Source organism: Botryllus schlosseri, chromosome 9 (assembly GCF_051294905.1).
Source record: "Botryllus schlosseri isolate E-star chromosome 9, Bs_hap1, whole genome shotgun sequence".
In the NCBI taxonomy this organism is placed as follows: Eukaryota; Metazoa; Chordata; class Ascidiacea; order Stolidobranchia; family Styelidae; genus Botryllus; species Botryllus schlosseri.
In genome coordinates, this window is record NC_137244.1 from 7,605,363 (window position 1) to 7,621,863 (window position 16,501).

Sequence of the window (16,501 nt, forward strand, 5' to 3'; positions counted from 1 at the left end):
AATTGTTACATATACATGACAATCAGTTATTGCAGTCTGCGGTCTGATGATGATAGATTAGCATCAGCAATCTTGAAGTTTCTGAATCCTGAAATATTTACTGTTTTTCGATGAGCCGACCCTTAATTCCTACTGCCTGACGGGCGAATGGTATTGTCTTCCTAAACATGGCAATACTGTGATACTAATTCTGTAGCTTTCATATGATAGTGGGGGAACGCAAGAACCGTTTTCGTATCATTCCTGTCGGTAATCTGCAAAATTGGTGGCATGCATTACGTCGCTGTTCCATGTTCCAGAGGCGACCAATTAGGAATTTTCGTGAAAGGGTAGAAAGCAGTGTGTCGTGACCTTGATAGCACAGATCTGTATTAGAATATGGCACGTTTGTGAAAATGAATAACCTGCAGTTCGGATACGGTGTCTTTCTTAGGTAAATACCTTCTGCTAAAATTCTTTTTCGCACTTTCAACATTGATTTGAGACCACATGTTTAGAGCGCATGACTCTTGTAAGTTAGTTAAGCCAGTCAAACCAGGGATGCAAATAGACAGAATGCATTTCGGCACTTGATGGGGACTGAGCACATCTGATCATTATACGAGTGCTATTTTTGCACCATCACTTCGAGGCCTGGATTCGTATTATTGGCATGCTGTTTAGGATAATAATGATCATACCGTTCCGGAAGGTCCAGTTACTGAAAATGACAGATGAAATGCTATCGTTTAAAGGCATTTCTCTGACGTCGATCCTGAAATGCACAACCCCATCGGCAGTAGTTTCGAATACCGTGACCTTCCCAGAATCATTTAAGGCTTTCTCGATATCCGTTGAATCCACCGGAATGTTATCTTCGACCACTTGAACCCGACCGGTTACTGGCAGGTAATCTGAAACAAAATAATTTTGTTATAGTGTCACTCTGAGTCTGGGATTTGAATGAATTCTTGCGCTGTCACAAAGCTATGCCTGAGTTGGGGGTATGTTGTTGATGGGTCTTCCGTATAAAATGTTACGTAGGTTAACTGTTTCCCGCTGCGGGACAGGATATTAGGGATGGTGTGAACGTGAGGTTCACGTTCGCGTTCTGTGTGTGAACCTTGGAAATTTAGAGGTTCAAGTTCACAAACGAACCTTGGTAGGTTCTGCACTGTGAACCTTTTTGATGTATTAAGAATTTTTCACGTAATTATAACATCTTTGGTTTCAGTTCTTTGCATTTCAACTTCGGACCACTCCATGGAAGGCGCTGGCAGCTTAAATTAATCAACACTCAACGAGCATGCACCTTGCCAGTCTCAAAAATTTGACTTGCTTTTTTGCAAAGGGTTGCTCGAAATAGTCAGCTTTCCGATTGTGAATATTTAGTGAGTCTCTGCTGTGAGCTTCACCCGCAATCACACAACATCAAGAACGAAGTACAGAACATGTAAGACGTAGGTACTAGGTAGTCAGCGAATGATGCTTTTTGATTCAACAATCATTGAAATTGATATAAAGAATACGTCGTCGTCTAATGTAAAAAATCCAGCCGGCGTACGGAATCCATCTTGATTGTAACATACAATTCAGATCTGTGCGATTGGGATGCTGGCTACTGTATAACTTGTTTATGGGGTAATATCGGTAGCAAGTATAGAAACCCGTTTTACACTCTGCTCTATATCAATGTAGAAATAGTCAGATGGCGAATACATTTTCCTAACTGGCCTCCACCGTCCTCGTCGAAATTGTTGGCAAAGCGACGGGAGACATTGATTTTATGGTATTATTATAGCATTTGGTTGCTTCAGTTGATACATTCATGGTGACGTTTAAAAAATCAGCATGTGCTTCAGCATCGTGGCATAAGGTGGCCTGAGTCGTCGCTAGGTATCGTGTACATTAATATTTCACTTAACTAAAATGTAGGGTTGGAATTACCAATATGACGTCACGTGACGTCATAAGGTTCACGTTCGCATTCACACAGAACCTTTCAAAAAGGTTCGCGTTCACACGAACCTGAACCTTTCGGGGGTTCACACCATCCCTACAAGATATGGATTTACCGTGAGACATCGCGAATTGAGTAAATGACATAAACTGAGTGAATAATCTGTATAAGTTGTCGCAAGACCACTAATAAAGGTATCGACCACTAATAAAGGTATCAGAAGTCAAATCATTAAAACCCTGTAGAGCAGTGTTTGCCAACCGGTTGGTCGCTGGTCGCGAGGATTTCCTAAATGTTACAGTTTTCTATTACATATGCTAAGCACCTTATCTCGTGAATACACGAGCAAATAGACCGGTGGTTCTTAACCATTTTACCTCCAACGCCCCCTTTCAAAAATTACCTGGGTTTGGCGCCCCTATTTCAAAGAATGGTAAAAAACAGTAGGTAGCCTAAGTCATCGAAGTCAGGTTTCGGGTTGGGGCTTCACTATTAGAAATATTCCGCGCTTGAATTGCGCCCGAGTACCACTCGACTAATTAACGATATTATAAATGCATGTGCTAAATATCTTCGGGCTCTTGGTTCGAGCTCGATGTACGCCGATTTCGCCTCTGCGATTGGCAATACCGGGAAGTTAATTGTATTGGGTTTTGCTTTATTGCTTTGTGTAACTACTAAAAAGCCTAGAAGTGGGGCGTGCTACAGGTCGGCAGTTACGGAATCAAAATAAGGAAAATCGGCCTGGTGTAAATGATCATTGTGGTCGACAAATACCATGAATACCACATGCAAACAGCAAATCAACTGAGAATGTAGAGATCTTTGCTCTTAACTTTACCATGAATGTTTTCCGAATACAGCAATCCATATTATATACCATATTGATTCTTAAATTATGGTCGCAACCCAAACATATTTCATAGAGCTGCTGTCCGCGCGTTCTCTATGCCCGTAAATGTGTAGCATAGTAATATTAGAAATGTGACGTAGAAATGTGAGGTTTGGGACGCGTGATGCCACTAAAACTCATATTTGAGTCGCGGTCAAAAACGTTTAGGAACCACGGTTATAAAGTTTCTGTGTGTTGAGTGGATCACAACCAATATTTCGTCTAACCTGCGCACGTGCGCAATTGCGCAGTGCTGACATGGTCTCTGCGCACAGAAAATCCACGCGGCGCACAAGAAATCCGAATTGATGACCTTTTTTTAGTCGTTACGCACTGTTGTTCAAGGGACCGCGCAGTGAGTTGGTGATTGCGCGCACACTCGTAAAATATTTGCGGGAACATTGGTCACGACACAAAACAGTACCATCCTCTATGATACGATGAAGAAATATTCTGACGATTTAATTTTATAGCTTTAAAGAATAGGTATATTAGGTTAATAATTTTGATTAAAAAGCTTCAAAGCATCTTTGTTGTACATAGGGCATCACTCTCAGAAGTGGTACAGTGCTTTTTCGATTTCGACAAGCTGTGCACTGCATGATACAATACCTAGTTCGAAACATTTTGTGGAAAATAACCCGAGCTAGCATGGCGGGCCAATTGGCGAGCCAAAAGTATAATTCATTTTACATTAATTAAAATACACCGCTGCATTCGTGGCAACATCGTTGGTGCATATTTCACGCGTAGCGCGACGAAAAATTTCGAGATTTTACAGATTTTGTCAAATGCGAGCGTTTCGGCCCTCTTCAAAATCCAAAATCGCGTCCTGGGGGGAGGGGGTGCTCGAAACAAGGTTAAGAACCACTGAAATAGACATTCTCATTCTCGAAATTGAATTGTTTTTGAGCCGATAATCGCCGCAGGCCAAGTTGCCGTGCTCGCAATAATTATTATGAAACGGGGTTTCGGGACAGTCTGTTTGATTCGAGCGCAAAATTAAACAGTGTTGCTTGAGAATTGGATTTCATTCCTTACTTCAAAGGCATTGCGACCATTGATTGGGATTCGGGACTGCAGCAATTCAGTCCGATTTGGTGTTACGTTGAGCAGACTATTGCCGCGACGCAAGCAACTCAGAACCTCATTTTGTTCAACGTCAAATATACGCGCTTTCTTGTTTGTAATCATGTGCTACGTGTAGTGATTTTTTCTGCGTTATGAGTGGCGAGAAAGCGTGGTGTTCCACAAATGCAACAGCAATAGGTTGTGGGTTCGAGTTCGACCGAGGTCGGCTAAAGTATAGGAGGTTTATCTAGGCTACTCCTCGCCATCTGATCCATGTAAATGATATCTTTAAAAAAGTCTAGAATTGGGCAGAAGCAATTCAAAATATATCGGTCTGGTGTAAATGACCATCGGAGTCGAAAAATACCACAAAACAACAACAACGGCGACGCATTGTGAGTTGAATTACGTTTTCATTAGTTGTCATATCTAATGGTGGGTCGCACGATAAAATTTGGATGGAAAGTAGGTCGCGACCTGAAAAAGGTTGGGAAGCACTGCTGTAGAGAATATCGACACTATATATTAGGATGACCCAAGTAGTATGAGTCTACGCAGAGATAAAGGCAAGAGACGACGAAGCAGAAAGAAAGGCCATCAATGTCGAGCCACAAAAATCTTCTGGTTCGTATGAATACAAACTTTTATACAAAGCTCGCTGAGTCAACATACGAACGTGAACACGAGCATGTGACGTCACAATGGTGAATCAAGTAACATTCGTTTTTGCCATCCTATGCGCACTGACGTCCGCATAAATATTGCGGGTGTAGTGTTCAGAGTACGCTTCGTTTGATTCGAAATATGTCACTGAAGACAATATGTCTTGAGCGGAATGTCTTGTGATTGTGTTATAACAACTTGTTGGTAAATTGTAATAGATCTTCCGCTACTTCTCGGACCACAAAACTACTCATTCCCACCCATTATTGTTAGTTTGGTTAGAGATGCTTCTGGGCACGGGGACAATCAGGAACAGTGAGACAAAAAATCCTATCTGGGTTTAATCAAGAATAACTAAGAGAATGACACTGCACGGTAATATATACGCTTAGAATAATTGGTTTGCGGACCGTACACGAGTCGGCGAAGGAGGCGGCATATCATTATATTATTTGCTACAGGAATAGTGCATTAAATTTTCAACTATGCTGGGTTTCTCCTATAGTCTTGTATTCATTTTCCTGTCTTGCTATTATAAAGAGAATGATATAAAGTAAACATACAAGGAATTTTGATGTCGGTTGTTGATATATATTTATAATTTAAGATATATTGTGGCCCACCCTGATAAACAGTATGTGGTGTTGCTGTAGCATTAGGCCTATTTTATGGCATTCGAACATCCACCTATACTCCTTATTTATGCATCACGATCATACGTTATCTGTTAACTTTTAGCGTTCGACCGAGTCGTTTGCTCACTGCACCTGTAGGACTGTGACTACACGAAGCTGTGGTGTTGGTAATGCGAGCCTTACCGAAAGAAAATAAAATTGAAATGAGCCATATCCCCCGGATCGCTGTGTTGTGCGCGGTGCAACGTGTTTTTATACCGCTGGTGCCACATACTCTGGAATATACATCGTAATGCATACACGCAGAAATACATATATCATGTACCAACATCCAATAAGTTGAGGAAAATGTGGCGCGACCGGCTTCTTGGTCGGTAGGTATTGGATTCAATCCCCGACCCCGTCAGAAAATTGGGACCCAGGTCTTTCCAGCCTGGCACCCAGCATTTACGCGATACCCTGGACGGGTGGTGCATGACTTAAAAAGAAGGGCTGTGGAGCAGACATGGGGTGATTACTTCATGAATGTAATCGATTGCGATTACGATTACTTCGGAATCACGCGATTACGATTACGATTACGATTACAGCAAAATCAGGAAGTAGTCGATTACGATTACGATTACATTGGAAAAGTAATCACGATTACTCACGATTACATTTATTTTGCATCTTAGTAGTTATATTGGAAGACAATACATGGATTGCGCTGAAAAGGCCTAATGAGATAACATATTTCTTCAAAACAGATGCGACATTTGCTTGTTACGTCACAATGCACATATTGCCCATTTAATAAAGGACGATTTATCGTACCCAATGATTTGCATTATTGCCAGGTCCTTAACTGCTGCACCCCGAATTCTCCAATAGGGTGGAGAGCGTGCTCGGAGGGGACTCAAAAGTATTTCGTGAACCAACATAAATTATAGCGTATTCTCGACAGATTTCATTAACTTGAAAATTCTCTTTGAGCTTTGCCATTTAAATGTCTCTAGATAGCTTGATTTCGAAATGCAAACGTTTCCCCTCAAGAAATAAAGGATGCATAACTCATAGTAATAGGCATTATGGTGCCAGTCAATACCGCGCCCCGACACACCAAAAGACATATGCAGTTTAGGCCAACATGCGACTCTACGAAGTGTGCTATCAAAGAAAGACGTTGGCCGAAATTTGGGGTATGTGTCCATTGTCAATAGCCGCGCTGGGTGGGCGTGACTAACAGTCCGGTCCTTCCAATCTGAGCCCACGATGCAAATGCCACGCAGGCACCCACAGAGCATTAGACATGACAATTTGTGTGTGCGTCTCACGAAAGTTTTTCTTTTAGTCTGCCAAGTTTGGGCCACTACAATATCTTTTGACTATATAACAGACCGGAGGTCACGAATTAACAACATGCACTACAGTAATTATTGCAAGATACCAGATGTTATAATTATGGATTACGCGCTCCCTGCTCTTCAGGTAAGTCTGACCATCGGAGGCTGAGATAGGATTAAAAATGCAATATAATGCAATTACCAATGTTACTGACGAAATTAAATCTTCAAGTAAAAAATTGACTTCCCTTTGGGGGCCCAAGACCAACGTTTGGAGTGGAGGACGATTTTGCTGTTTTGATCCTGATTCTAGCTACAACCCGCGCTAACATGATATATAAGCCGATGGCTATGGCGGCAGGTCCAAATCTTCAGTAAAGAATTGTGAAATAGCAATTGACGCCCGTTTTGAGTAGAATAATATGAGAATAAGAGAAGGTGAAAATAAAATTCTGCCTTCACCTTAATACAGATAATGTAATGCAAGCTGCCATTACGAGAAACGGCAAAAAAACGGCGCGGTTATGATATATATTAGCAGCTGTTGATTTTTATTGCTTTGTTGTGGAAACCGTAACATTTTATTTGATGAGTACAAAATTTCAAATCTTTGTCTGGTGTACGTTCGTACCAGTACATAGGCCTACTGCTCGCCAAGCAGCAACGGTCAAATTGCGTTTAACTAAGCATAACCAAACATCAATACAAAAGTTGCTATTTTAAACTAGGCAGAGAGGTGATTAATTATCCTACAGCGAGGTAGTGGCGTCTGAAATATATTGATAATAACCCGATAAACTGAACGGTGGGTGTTTTACAATCACACTAATGTACATCGACTATCTATTTACTATAAGTGTGGAATGTGGATACGTCTTACGCAAAGACGAGCACAGCTAATAGGCTACTTCTGACGTAATAATTAGCAATGGCATTTGAAAATCAGACGTTTGTGACTCAATAACTGGTATAATATCTCTTACTTGTTAACGAATATTCAGTTTATGTCACAGTCGTCTTACAAATAAAAAGTAATCGTTCTTTCACAAAGAAATCGATTAAATATGCGAAGTAGTCGATTACGATTACGATTACTTCGGAATTTTTTCGAATGTAATCGATTGCGATTACGATTACTTGAAAATGCTGTAATCGTCGTAATCGATTACGATTACTAATCGCGATTACCCCATGTCTGCTGTGGAGTCGGATACGGAGTCGGTGGAGTCAGAGTTTCACTCATTTTCCCTTATTGGAGTCGGAGTCTCTTTTTAGAACGCGTCGGGGTCCGAGTCCACGCCGTGAAAAAAATACTGGCTGGAGTCGGAGTCGAAGTTCCTGAAAGCTCCTGACTCCGCCTCCGACTTCAACTTCTTTAATATGAAAGCAAGTCCTTTCAAACATCTCCTAAAATTACCAATAATAAATAAAATAGGTTTTGTATGTATCAACAATCAATGTTATTAGTAACGATATTGATAAAGTTGGACATGTATTGCAAATTGCACAGAGAAAGACAATTTGAACCAAATCGCGACCAACACAAAAATACTGATATGGTGCAATTTTTGGAATTATACCATGATATAATGAAAAAGTAAATACGTCGTCTGGCTGTGTAAGTGACAAAGTCACTTGTAAAATTGATGCAAATATAACCAAACGCCGCATCCGACTTGACAAAATAAAAAATATTTCTAGTAAGGAGCTCAGCCACTAGGGTCGAACGAATGTTTAAGAAAGAGTGCAAGTCGGCTACATGCTACTTGACTACTCCCCAAATTTGCTTTCTGAACACCGTTTATTAGTAGTGAGGGAGCGTGTGCTTGTCATCAGTATAGTGAGAGAATATGTACATCCCTGTATTAGTTGTTTACTCACACACTAGCTACACTGTTAAAAATATTCTATGCCAAATTACTGGTCTGGTCCTGGCAGCAGTTTTACGACTTTGAGACCGGTAAATTTGAAAAATATTTTCCCGTAAATAATATTGACCGTAATTTATTTTTACAAAGACTGACTGTTAAAATTTCTACGGAAAATTCCCGTTACTTGACGTAACGGAAAACGGCTGTAATACCAAGTTACTGGTCTGGTCCAGTGCAGCAGTTTTACGCTGATGAGACCAGTAAATTCGAAATAACTCTCCTCGTAATATGATTTTACATATGCTGACCGTAGAAAATTTTACGGAAAATTTCCGTAGCTAAACGTAACAGAAATCTGCTGTAATATCAATATACTCGTCTGGTCCCTTGCAGCAGCTTAACATTCCTGAAACCAGTAAATTTGAATCAGGTTTATTTGATGCGGGAACACGTAAAAAAAACGTAAATGCGGATAATGACGAAAATCCAGTCTTTCTTGTGGAGATCATCAGTCAGCAGTCGCCTGAATGAAGAGGGCTTCATCAGAACTTTAGCAGCAGTTAAAGGACTGTACTTTGGGCCATGCTCTTTTGTAGGTTCTTCTGTAATCTGAACAAGAATTATGCAGTCATCAATACATTTACAATTTGGAAACTTTGAGACGTTATAGTATGACATACTGCGACTTTTCATATTCTTGTGAATTTATCGAATAATGATGGCCTAGGATAGGAGTGTCGAACATACGGCCCGCAGGCCGCATGTAGCTTGCAAAGCAATTCTGAGTAGTTTGAAAAACCCCTGTATTTCCCAGCACATTTTCTAACAAATGTTGAGACATTATTGTAAGAAATACTTCCCGGAGTTCTCGCAAGGCCACAAATATCAAGATCATAGGCCGTACTATAATTATCCGACAGTGGTGTTATGGTTTTACTCTAGTCATCATCAGGAACAAGTTGGTGATACTGACATCTAGTTCCCAAGACTCCAAAAAGTGCACACTGAGTTCAGATTTTTATGAAAAAATGAGACAAAAAGTAGTTCTTCGTACAGTGAAAAAGAAACTGTTATATGCAGGTCGCATGGAGAATATAATAGTTACAAAAAATACAATTCAAATATATTTGGTCGCACTGCTGTATCACTTCTACTCAAAGGCCCCAGACAGACAGAGAAACCCGAATGACGATTAATAATGAGCCAAATTCCAACGTCTGCGTTTACAATTAAATCACTTGTGTTCCTTAAAGCGTATACGCCGAGTTAACAGCAGATTACGAATAAAACAAAGGGAGCACACAAATATGTCAGCTTATTCAGTCGTTAGAGTCACTGTTTTAGCGGTTGAATTCAAAAGATCATTCTTTGAATTTTTGCCAAAATTCCGTTGTTTGCGAGTAAAGGGGCTGCTAGAATATATCCATATGATATGATCGTGAATGTTATGTAATATACCATAATTTATACAGCATTGATAATAAACTATTCAAGCGAAAAGTAAGGATGGGCGTTTTGAGGTACCGTAACATTTTGGAATGATTTGACTGATCCGGCCCGCGAGCGGTTTGAATGTTTGAATCCGGCCAGCGACGCAAGTTGAGTTTGATAGCCCTGGCCTAGGACTTCGTACCTGAATCATCTTTTCCAGCGTGATTGCAAACTTTTCTGGCAATATTCATTTGCATCGCACGTCCAACGTATTTCGCACGGCACAGTGCTAGAAGCGAGAGGCGGAATGATCCCTTTCTATCATATAAGCATTCGACGTCATGATTCATAATGCCATAACGCTTCCATTTTCGTGTAGTTCAATGTCAGAAAATGTAATACATTCTTATAAGCCATAGCTTCTGTTCACCATTAAACTGTAACGAAAATAGATACGTCTTCAGAAACAGGACTGAGAGCAACTTGCCAGGTTTGAGCTCGGATACTGCTATACCTACAATATCTGCTATGAACACCTGCAATATTCTGAAGCTAAAGTTAAGCTGTGGCTTCGAAACCCTCAATATCTTACAGCAACGCATCTTGTTATTATCCAATACGAAAACATTGCGTCGATATAATATCTATCTCGGAACATTCAGCCGCACGTGCTCAGATATGTCTGAGTGACGTCTGACGCCGCTACGTCTGGAATATGTATGACGCCATAATGTACTGTTCGCTCGATCAGCTACGAATTCATGATCAAACAATTCATAAGGCCATTCGCAGGTAAAAGGTAAACGACGTATACTGCTCTCGTCGCAATGGCAAAGGAGCATGGCGGCTAAACACCAGCTCCAGTGTTTCGATATGTAGTTTGCATCGTACATGCGTTAAGGAGTCTACAATGCTGGCAGAACTGGTCCAGCAGATAATTACACAAAAGATCATACCTGCAGTAAAACTAAATAAGATACCGAATTCGCTTGGCATGCTACTATTGCTAGACCTTGATGTCTCAAAGGATACTATTTATAAATCGATATAAACGATGGTATCTGCAATGCCCAATGTTCGGATACCACTCACCGATTAGCATTCAGCACGGCCATCGATGTCGTAATTTGCTTGATGATTGAAACATGATGTAATGACGAAAATCACATATATATGTCCATAATAAGACCGTAAGCGTGTAAAATGATCGAATTGTAAAGGCAATAGCAATGTTGCAAATAATGATTATCCAGTAAATCGCTTGTACGAATGCAAAAGTAAATCCGGAATACTGATTATCCAGTAAATTGCTTTTACAAATCAAAAAGTAAATCTGAAATACTGGTTATCCCGTAAATTGCTTCTACGAACTTAATCTGTAATTTTTTTAACCTTTAAAAACAAGTAAATTTAACGTGCCCGTATATAAATTTAACGGGCATTTACCGTTAATATAACTGACGGGACGAATTTACCGGTATAATTTGGGTAAATCTACGAATATTTCTAAGAGTGTAGTCAAGACTGACTATAGCCAGGACCGTAACGGCCGCACCCCAAACGACCCAATTGGGAGGGGGCGAGCATGAAGGGGGCCCGAAATTATTTCGTGAATTACCGTAAATTATATTTGCTGTTTTCTGAAAATTTATGCGACTTTTTCGAAATATTCCCGCGCTAGTCGCGATTTAACGTTGCCAAATATCTTGATTATTGGGTACCCTTCCCCCACGAAATAATACGCAATGGGCATTTCGGCGTAGGCCATTACCGCGCACGACGGACCAAGACAAATGAAGTTTTAGTTAGGCCATGTAACATGCGACTTCGAGAAGTTGGCGCGAACGATCGGCAGCGAGAAAACCTTGGCCGAAAAGGACTGCCCTTATACTTCAACTTAGATATATGTCTGGCGCCGAATGTTCATGTCCTTGCAATCTGAACCTCACAAGACAAATGCCATCCCGCTCAGAAAAATTATTTGCCAGTGAAGAAATACCAATTTGAAATCGTGTGCGTCTTTTAGTTCAGTACGTTTACGTGTTTTAAATGTCTTGTGACATAGCAGCCAGGAATTTTCGAAATAGCATCATGTGACGAAATCAATATCCAACGGGTCCGCCCGAATATGTTTAATTATTATTCAATTGAATATACTATCTAAGTATTAATATTTACTGACTCTACATTTCCGGGACACCACACTCAGGTCTACTAATTACGTGAAAAGAGAGATAGGATACAAAATTGATATCAATCTATTTGCAATTCCCGATAAAAATGACCGATGCAATCATGAATTATAGAAAAAAAATTTTCGCGCTTCGCTGTGGTTAGACGATAGAAGCTAGCTCACTCGACAGTACAACAAATCTCGGTGACAAGTAGTTGATAAAAGTATAGCCTGGTGAAGAGGTCTGGGGACGAAGCCCAATAAGTAGCCTACGGTTAATCATGACTCGACTCGAGCCAGACTCGACTAACGATTTTTTTGTGACTCGACTTGACTCGAGTCATTTTCTTGAAATGGGAAAAGGACTCGACTCGACTCGAGTTAATATTTGGATTGACTCGACTTGTACTCGAGTCATTACACATGACTCGACTCAAGTCATTGACTCGGCTTATTTTATATGACTTGAAGATGAAGAAATTTGCGAATCGTAATGGTCAGATCAATGCATCTGACGAATTCTGCTGACTGCTTTTGTTGCACTCGTCTGATATCAGATATGCCGCCGTATAAAGAACAGACAATGTAACATAGTAGCAATGCATATTGCATTGTACAAAATCATCCAGTGAGAGGTAATATATCCTCCGCAATCTCAGGGTTGTAACCAAGTCACATGGTTCCGAGTCACGAGTCAATCATACTTTTGTGGTTTTGACTCGAGACGAGTCGAGTCATTTTCAATTCATCACAGACTCGAGTCCGAGTCCAAGTCACCGTTTAGAGTGTCAAGTCCGAGTCATGGTGTTATGACTCGAGTCGAGTCCAAGTCACAGTATTGAAGTCATGTTCAACTCATGTTTTCAATCCTGCTTGGGTGATATCGAATTCCCTGTTTGCGAAACATGCTCATTTTGTCCCGATCAGAGTCTTGGCACGTGTTTATTTAGGCAGATAACGGACAGGTCCTGGCCTCATTTACCGATGCTAAAGATAACTTTACTAATCTTAGAACTTAAAATCAAATATCTCTCTTGTCAGTCTGATGCATCACCAATACAAGCATTCAGATTTTATTATGAGCACATCGACGATAGCTCACGAATAGCTGATAGAGAACCAACGAATTCACGTCTACATACTATCTGATAGAGAACCAACAAATTCACGTCAAGATACTAGTTGATAGAGAATCAATGGATGCATGTTTATGTAAAGGTATTTACAACAGGCCAGCATGCTGTAAAAGCGTGCATACAACTATGTGCATTGTGCAGTGACAACAGAACAGATACCTTTTAATTATACTAAAGGTTTTCCGGTTTTCCCAATTGCATTACAGACTACATCGCAGTTACAGCATTGGAGAAATAATTGTACAATGGAGCTGTTCAAAAACATTTTTTCAAATTTTCCGGCTACTTCTTAAAATTGCTAGATTGCCTAAAAAATCAAATTTGGCTCAATTCCAACCAGTAGAAAGCAATGCTGTGAAAGAAAATTTTAGACTAATTACAAATAGAGATTTTCGAATTTTACCGGCTATCTCATGATATTGTTACATTGTGTAAAAATATGATTCATAGCAAATTTGACTCAATTCCAACTAGAAAAAGTGAAGTTATTAGAGTAGAATGTTTTGGATATGAAAAAATAGTCGGCTTACTACTATGTAGGCTAATTATATTATATGAAAGAACTTCTCACTAAAATACTCCATTTATTTTCAAATCCAAAATATTCTCCTCTCACATCATTGATTCCACTTTTTTCAAATTAAGCCAGATTTAGTGTTCCTTTTATGCAACATAACAATTTTATCAAGTAACCACCGAGTAAAATAAAAAATAAGTTATTTTAGAACAGCCATATTGTACAAACATCACACAACATTAGCCATTCATTATTACTCACGTGCACAATGCACATACCTAACAAAACGTCAAATGGACGAGGGACATTGTGTGTTTTCACAGACAGCAGATCAAATCAATGAGTTACACCTCAAAAATACTAATGTGGAAAGGAGATCCTCAAATATGTTAAAGCGGCATGGCCGTAGAATGAATCCACATCTACTGAATAGTGAATACACGTTCCACTAGTGCACTAGATGCAGGAATTGACAAGCATTTTTGAACCACACTGAAGAGCATTGAATACTCATTCTTTCTAGTCGCCCAAAAATGCAAAGAATCATGGCCTTCAAATCTACACATGAGCTTATCAGTCTCTTCACCATCTGAGTCATTTCATTGGCTGTAATTGAACTTTGATTCAATTGTTTGCTTGTATGAGTGAAAAGTCTTGAGTACTTTAATTGCGGAGGATCTATTACCTCTTCATCACTCGACGATTTTGTACAATGCATTGCTACTATGTATCATTTTCTGTTGTTTTTACGGCGGCATATCTGATATCAGACAAGTGCTACGAAAGCAGTGGTGACAAATAGCGATGTCGGCAGAATTCGTCGGATGCGTTGATCTAGCCATTATGATTCGCAAATTTCTTCATCTTCAAGTCATATAAAATAAGCCGAGTCAATGACTTGGGTCGAGTCATGCGTAATGACTCGAGTACAAGTCGAGTCAATCCAAATATTGACTCGAGTCGAGTCGAGTCATTTTCCCATTTCAAGAAAATGACTCGAGTCAAGTCAAGTCATAACAAAATCGTGACTCGAGTCTGACTCGAGTCGAGTCATGACTCGAGTCATTACAACCCTGTACTTAAGACTTTTCTATTATACAAGCAAACAGTCGAAGCAAAGTTCGATTAGAGCCAATGAAATGACTCAGATGGTCAAGTACTTGGAAGAGACTATGTAAGCTCATGTGTAGATTTCAAGGTGGTTATTCTTTGCATTTTTGAGCGACTAGAAAGAATGAGTATCCATTGCTCTTCAGTTAGGTTCAAAGATGCTTGTCAATTCCTGCATCTAGTGCGCCAGTGTATTCAGTAGATGTGGATTTATTATAAGGCCATGCCGCTTTAACATATCCGAGGATCTCCTTTCCACTTTGGTATTTTTGAAGTGTAACTCATTGATTTGATCTGCTGTCTGTGAAAACACACAATACCCCTCCCCCCACGTCCTTTTGACGTTTTGTTAGGTATGCGCATTGTGCACGTGAGTACTAATGAATGGCTAATGTTGTGTGCTGTTTGTACAATATGGCTGTTTAAAAATAACTTCTTCTTTTTTCTATTTAGTAGCTTTGATAAAATTATTATGTTGCATAAAAACGACACCGAATCTGGCTTAATTTTAAAAAGTAGAATAAATGATATGAGAGGAGAAAATTTTGGATTTCAAGATAAATGGAGTATTTTTAGAGGGAGATTCTTTCATATAATATAACTACATACTATAGTAGTAAGCCGACTATTTTTTCATATCCAAAATATTCCACTCTAATAACTTCGCTTCTTTTTTAGGAATTAGGCCAAATTTGCTATGAATCACATTTTTACACAATCTAACAATATCATGATGTAGCCGGTAAAATTCAAAAGTCTCTATTTGTAATTATTCTAAAATTTTATCTCATAGCATTGCTTTCTACAGGTTGGAATTGAGCCAAATTTAAGTACTTTTAGGCAATGTAACAAGTTTATCAAGTAGTTTATTTTTTAAGATTTTGTCCTTTTTTGAGATTTTTTTGGTTAATGTAGGGTAAATTCGACTAAGATACAGTAAATCAGCACTGAAGTAAAGCTCAAGCGGCTTTTTCGGGAGCTGAGCAGGATAGTTGACCTTTTCCTTAGTCAACCTTATTTTTAGTCAACCACCTGATGACGTGAAAGAAAGACTGTACTTCTACAGAAACATGCATCTGTTGATTCTCTATCAGGTGGTATCTAGACGTGAATTCGTTGGTTCTCTATCACATAGCATATGTAGACGTGAATTCGTTGGTTCTCTATAAGCTGGAAGCTGTCGTCGATGTGCTCGTAATAAAAACTGAATGCTTGTATCTGTGATGTATCAGACTGACAAGACATATATTTGATTTTATGTTCTAAGATTAGTAAAGTTATCATATTGGCGGCCTGTCTCGTCTATCTATAGCATCGGTAAATGAGGCCAGGAACTGTCCGTTATCTGCCTAAATAAACATGTGCCAAGACTAGGATAGGGACAAAATGACCATGTTTGGCAAGCAAGGAATTCGATATCACCCAAACAGGATTGAAAACATAAGTTGAACATGGCTTCAATACTGTGACTTGGACTCGGACTCGAGTCATAACACTATGACTCGGACTTGACCCTTTAAACGGGGACTTGGACTCGGACTCGACTCGGTGATGAATTGAAAATGACTCGACTTGACTCGAGTCAAAACCACAAAAGTAAGATTGACTCGTGACTCGGAACAGTGTGACTTGGTTACAACCCTGGCTAAGACCAACGTTTTTTATGGAGAGGGGGGGCTGACGAAGTGCTGTTTCGGTCCTGACTAGTGCTACATTTCTATTGTTTTATCCCCGTTTT

The 16,501-nt window shown here is 39.7% G+C and overlaps 1 long non-coding RNA gene across 1 annotated transcript; it reads right to left on the reverse strand.

The window, feature by feature from the left end:
* Nucleotides 1–8,812: 8,812 nt before the first annotated feature.
* On the reverse strand, nt 8,813–10,696 carry LOC145447148 (uncharacterized). The gene is made up of 2 exons (XR_013917471.1): nt 10,030–10,696; nt 8,813–9,005 (listed from the first exon to the last, which is right to left on the reverse strand). It is a non-coding gene; the product is annotated as an uncharacterized LOC145447148 (long non-coding RNA).
* Between the last annotated feature and the right edge of the window lie 5,805 nt (nt 10,697–16,501).